Here is a 6,596-nt window from a genome sequence, read left to right on the forward strand (position 1 = left end):
GAACGCACCAACCATAGTGCAACCTCTACATCTTCAGGTTTGATTTTCTACCATCTACGTTTTTCATCTTCCACCCCCATCATCCTACTACCAATGATCTTTACCCACCATTGTTTTCATTAAGCCACCACCACCACACAAAAAAAAGTATGAAAATTTCTTAGTTAAATCCACAACAACTTCATGCTCGAATTTGTGCTATCGAAACAAAAATATATGAGCTACAAGATGATCTTCAAGACACTGATTTTGAGTATTATAAATCTCCTCACCATGATTACTATGATCATTTATGGCATAAAAAAGACTATCTTGATTGTTCTTACAAGTTACTCATAAAAAATATTCTCAAGTACTCCAAGATTATGAATTTTGTTGTCAAGAAAGTATTAGACAACAACTTTGTGCACAAAGAATTTCTGAAGAACATATGTATGCACAAAGAGTTACTGAAGAACAGATGTATGCTCAAAAGATTGCTGAAAAGAATTATCGTCGAGTGTAGCAAGAAAATAAAGAGAATTATCGTAGATTGCAGCAAGAAAAAGAAAGAAGACGACAAGAGGAACAAAGACAATGCCTTTCAGCTGACAAGAGTAAATTAAAGAGAAATTTCTGAAAGTCGAGCTTCTGTTACTAAGAAGTCATCTCCATCTCTACCACCATGTGAAAATGTATTTTTTGCATCCACTATTAAAGTTTGTGATTGTATAGTGCATTTTAGTCCCCAAATAAATGAAGTTCAAGTGCTTACAATTGTTCCAGTATCAAATCAAATTGTGGAGAATGAACAAATTGTAGATATTTATTTTGAGGAGGAGAAAAATATTCAAAAGAAAGTTAATCTTGCTAAAGTTTTAGGAGATGATGTTGATTTCCATGAGATAATGCCACTGCTAAAGAAGTTGTCAATGTTTCAAATCTTGAGTAAGAAATCGAGGACGAGTTAATTGTTAAAGTGAGTGAGAGAATATGAAATATCACAATTTTCCAAAGAAATTTATTTTTGAAGACCCATACTTGAAGTTTTGTAAAAACTTGATTGATGTTCGTGTTTGCATCAAAAAATTTGTGTCGGATTGTCAAAAAAAAAGATGGAAGAATCAAGTTATTGTGTCTACTTTGTCTTGCTACAATCGAAGAATTGTCATTCCAATGCATAACTCAAGGGCGAGTTATTTTAAAGAAGAGGAGAATGATGTAGAACATAGAACCTATGATTATTGTCTAATTGTTTTAGTAAATCCAAGGTTACTAAAAACAAGTTATTTTCGTTTTTATTATTTAAGTACAATTTAGAAGTGTCTAGAAGTCTAGTTTATAAGTTTTAGTAGTCTTAGAGAAAGTTACTATTGTCCCTATTTGGCAGTGTGGACAAGGAGTCTCTATCCATGAATAGGTGACATTGTCTACATATTTTAGTTGTTTAGTGTTTGGTTGGTAACAAACTTGAATATCATATATAACTCGGTGGATTGCGCGAACACAAAAGTGGTTATATGGGAATCAAAGGGGATATGAGAGATACGGCTAATCTTGTTTCCCTAACTAGGAGAGAGAAAGTAAAATAACAAAAAATAGAAAAGAAACAAAAGGTTTTTGTTGGAAAGTGGAAACCCTTGCCTCTAGTCATTTTCTCCACACTTCCAACTAGCTACTCATCTTTTGCAACTCTATCCTCTCAGGTAAACCTTTGTTTCTACACTCTCCATCTTTTCCTAATAATAATAATAATAATATATATATATATATATATATATATATATATATATATATATATATATATATATATATATATATATATATATATATATATGCTTTTGGAGTGTGCGCTCGTGTGATTTTTTTGGTTTGGTCATAGTTTAGTTTATGGTGTGAACACTTGTTTTTATGGGTATGGGAGCGAGACCACTGTCATTATAACTTTCTCTTTCAAGCCAAATGCCTGTGTCGAGAACTCCATTTACGACTTCAGAACCATAATCTGAATCTTTGAATAAGCTGAGCGGGGTTGGGACATTATTGTTAGTAGTGAGTGGGCCAAGGAAGTGAGCCGAGTGAGTTGTTAGACTGACATAATTTGTTTGGAGAGGGAAATCTTCTAGTCCACTTGACGTGCTTATAGTTATATCGCTTGTGATCTTCATCTCTCAGTATATCCATGCAATGGGTTGGAGGGATTATCAGTTGTAAAACCAACATAAGTATGAACCCTTGAATCTCCTAAACTAAAATAGGGCAGTACCTCAGTACAAAGAGAAATGCTAAAAGAAAACCTGAAAACAAATGCTAGCTTGCTGTTATAGCTTTTCTCTGTTTTGTCTTTTCTTCCATTAAGTTAGAATTTATTATATCAACATGGTGTACAAGAGAGTTCGGAAGGCACTGAAATCTTCCTGTTGGACGCAAAGGTGAATGGTGTAGAATACTCATTAAAGACAGTCTGTAATTAAAACTGCCACTTTGCTCTCTCATTTTGTATTGACAAAGAAAATTGATATTTTGGTACTGTGTCACATTGCTTTGGACTTTTGGTGATCGTATATTATATATCTTAGTCTCACATGGAGTTAGCTAGTATTATTTTTATTTTTTAGCAGATTGTTTAGAACCTTATCACTTGACTTTTGTGTGTGTTATTGCTTTATGTATAGTTTAGTTAGTTATTGATTCTACTATAATTTATTGGCGGTTCGCTCGTTTATCGGCGCATCGTGCATCTTGTACTCAAATTGATTTTGGTTTATAGAGTCATGACTATGATAAATATTTCTTTCATTTAGAACAAATGGAAAACAAGATGAAGAATGTTCAAAGTCCCTTCAAGTAAGAGGACCAATTGGACATCACCAATGGATCGATATTTTGTTAAGCTGATGGTGGATCAAGTGCACGACGACGGGCAATACCTTGATAGTCAATTTAGCAAACATGCTTGGAGGCAAATGGAGGAGAAGTTTAAAGCTAAATTTGGGCCTTATTTTACAACTGAACTTCTAAAGAATCATTATTGAGCGTTGAAGAAGAACTACAATTGCATAAAGACTTTTCAAGAACCTACTATTTTTTTCTTAGCAAAAAAATAATTAGATACCCTTATACTTATTTTTATGCAGGCTCACCTAGAATTTAATATGTGGATAACTAAATCTATGACTGTTTATGAGGGCTTATGCATTGTTTTTGGTGATGGGGGTGCCACTGGAAAGTATAGTCGTGAACTTGAAGAGAAAGATGTGACCATTGGAAAATCTAGTGTGACGAATGTGAAAATTTTGAATGGAGAAGGGTCTCAAAGTCTAATTCTTGTTGGTGGTGGTCTAGGTTTTGATACTGAAAAACCTATAGACTTAGATAATGAAGTTGAAACTCCTAAATCGTCTAAAAGGAGTCGATCAACAATGCCATCAAGCTCTCATAATGCTAAAAAACCACGAAAAACCATTGGAGAAGGTATGGTAGAGGCAATTCATTTCATGGCAACAGCAATTACTGAAATGACTCGTAATAAGAAGAAAGAAGTTCTTGATTCTAGTGTTGAACTTACACAAGAAGCAAAGTTGATTGCTGAATTAGAAAATGTGTCAGACCTTGATAACTTTGCTTTCATGCAAGCTTTAGAGCTCCTTGAGGATGAGAAAAAAGCAAGGGTGTTCATGGGATTAAGAGTGGATAGGCGAAGGGAATGGTTGCTATTTCATCTTCAGAAAAACTGATTTAGGATGTGGGAACTAAAGTGGTGATCCATTTTTGTGTATATTGCTGAAAATGTATATCTTGTTGGGGATCATTAGGTGCTTTAGTTTTTTATGGAGTTTTCTTTTAATTTATTTGCTTCATATATATGAAGAATGTAATAGCGATACTTATTTTGAATGACTATATATCGTGAAGTGCTTTTGTTTTTTTAGATTTATATTTATTTGGACTTTTTCTTATATATCCTATGCATTTTATTTGGATTTTTTAGATTTCATATTTATTTGAAGTATACATGTAAAATCAAGAAAGAATAATTCATTGCTAATATGTTGTTCATGATAAGCAAATTACAGTGTCAACCAAACACAAGACAAGCTAAAACCGTGACAAAATAATTGAGGACCAAACAACTTCGAGATTAATCATCTTTATGTAATATATCTGCAGAATTGGAACACCTAATCAATGTTAAGGGCAATACAAAATCTTCTGCGGCCAAACAGAGCCATTATGATATAAATAGATTAGGAAAATGTTTTTTTAGTATTTTAGTAGGTTTCTAAGATTATTTGATGGAGTTCTCTATATAAAACGCTTTATAGACGAAAATTGTAATCAACTCTTCAATATTATCAATAAACTTATGTTTCAATTTATCTCTTTAACGTTCTAATGAATTTTTAATATCGTTTCCGCTGTGTCAAGATTACCCAGTGAGGGAGATGGTCTGAAAATTGAAGTATGATAGGCTGGAAAATTGAAGTATCGTTTCCTCACGTGACCCTATTTTCCCACTCCAAGCGGGAAAAAAAAATCCAACTCAGGGCTGGATAAATTTTGCCAGAGGAAAATGCTTGCGTCGATCAATCCTAGCCTGTGACAAACCCATTTGCTTATCTCCCTTTCTCAATTTCAATTTGGTTGACAGTGGTTTCTAGTCCAGATTTGGGGATTTCCTCATCTCTTTCTTCGTTCTTCATCACTCTCCTTTCTTTTCCTCGAATTCAAAGAGGTAAGGTTTTTTCGATTCTTTACGACTTTCATTTTCTTTATTTATTTTAATGAATTGAGTTGATAATTATTGTGTTTTGAGACTTGGGTGTCTTTGATTTGGTTGTTTTATGTAGTTAATTGAAATGGGTGTTTGATTGTTTGGCTAGTTAGAAGATTGTTCGAGTGGTAATGATCATTTTGTTAATTTGGGGCTCGAATGGATTTGATTCTAGATTTCTTCAATGAAAGCTAGATTCACTATGGAAGAACTAGTTCGTGTTTGTGTGCTCGGTATAAGCTTTGAGAAAAATAAATCCTCTCTCTCCAGAAAACTTGGCTGGTGTGTCATATTCCACTATTCTTCCTGCAAATTGATCAATGAATATAAATATCAATTTCTCTGTCATATTTATTTGTTTTATTAGTTTGATTACTTATTTACTTATTTACTTGTTAAATTTTAAGTTTGATTAGTTTCACATATGTTAAAAACTTATTAGCAATTGATCGATCTTCTGTTCTTTCTTATTACCTGATCACCTTCACCTACTTTGGTACTACTACTAGTGCTGGCGTAGTTAAGAAACTAGTAGTATAGCTGACCTGCAGATTGAAACCTAGCTTAGAGTAGTAGTAGTAGTAGTGCTAGTATTACTGTTTTGGTGTGTGTCGCTGTATAAAACTAATCGATTACGGTCTAGCTAAGATTAATGTAAATATTGCTATGTATTTTTTGAGTGTTCTGATTGTACATGATACTGGATGCAGGTCCTTTGTTTTACAAAGGTTGGTATCATTTTTTTCTACCAGTACAACCCAAATGCAGCAGTATGGAGCGATATCGTATGGGGTCACTCGTATCGAAAGACCTGATCAAGTGGTGGTGATGTGGTGTGTGGTGTAGGTAGTGGGATATGTGTGGTGTGTTAGTGTGCGTGGTGTGTCGTGTTGGTGGTGCAGATGTGTTATGCAGGTTGTGTAGGTGGTGTGTGGTAATGTGTGCGTGTGTGGTTTAATTTGGTGTTGGTAGTAGAGTGGTGTGTGTGGGAGAGTTTTTGGTAGGGGTTTAAGAGAGAGGATAAAGAGATGCAGTGAATAATAATAATGGACTGGTGTGCATTGAGTGGATGGGTGTTGGTTCTGTCGTTGGTTCCAGGTGCTGCTGATGCTGCCAAGTGTTGTTATTGGCATGTGGGGGTTATGTTGCTGCTGCAAGGTGTTGTAGGTGGTATTTTGTCTACTAGGCGATAGTGTGTTGTGTGGTGCAGGTGGTGTGCTGGTGTCTGTTGCAGGTGGTGCGGTGTGTGTGTGGTGTGTGACTATGTGGGCTGCTGATGTGCATGAGTACACATTTCCAGTCAACAGTTCATATGTGAGAATCATAAACATTGGATCGTCGTGTCTCAGATCTGACATTCATTCAAGGATCCACATCAATGTGCATTTTGGAATTGATTGTTCTTGACAAGGGAGATGGAGTTAGTTTACCAATCAGAAATAATTGTAATGTGAAAATAGTTTACTAATCCAGCGTTAGGTAGAACAAAGTGAGGAAAATTGTCATTCTTTCTTTGGTAAATATATCATTCAGTGGATACTTAAGATGGGCTTGAAATGTTAGCAACAGGACTCGCATCAGAAATCTTGCAATTCTTTTCTTTTGCAGATTAATAGTCCATTTCCAATATCGTTTAGCCTGCAAACAGACCAACTTAATCAGTTCAACTAGCATTTAGGAAAGGCAGAGCCATCGTGAAAGTAAAGAGTACAGTATGATCTTCAAGCAAATATATGTATGATTTAGAATTATCGACAATTTGAACCAATGCAAGTAAATGATAAATTCATGAAGGCTAACCTCGGCACAGAGTGAGAGAAGTGAATGTGTTGCAACTACGGTT

The 6,596-nt window shown here is 34.7% G+C and overlaps 1 long non-coding RNA gene across 1 annotated transcript; it reads left to right on the forward strand.

Moving 5' to 3' along the window:
• The first annotated feature begins 4,162 nt into the window (after positions 1 to 4,162).
• On the forward strand, positions 4,163 to 6,297 carry LOC147516509 (uncharacterized). The gene is made up of 2 exons (XR_015211062.1): positions 4,163 to 4,714; positions 5,464 to 6,297. It is a non-coding gene; the product is annotated as an uncharacterized LOC147516509 (long non-coding RNA).
• The last annotated feature ends 299 nt before the right edge of the window (positions 6,298 to 6,596 follow it).

This window comes from Coptis chinensis, chromosome 2 (assembly GCF_015680905.1).
Source record: "Coptis chinensis isolate HL-2020 chromosome 2, ASM1568090v1, whole genome shotgun sequence".
NCBI lineage: Eukaryota > Viridiplantae > Streptophyta > Magnoliopsida > Ranunculales > Ranunculaceae > Coptis > Coptis chinensis.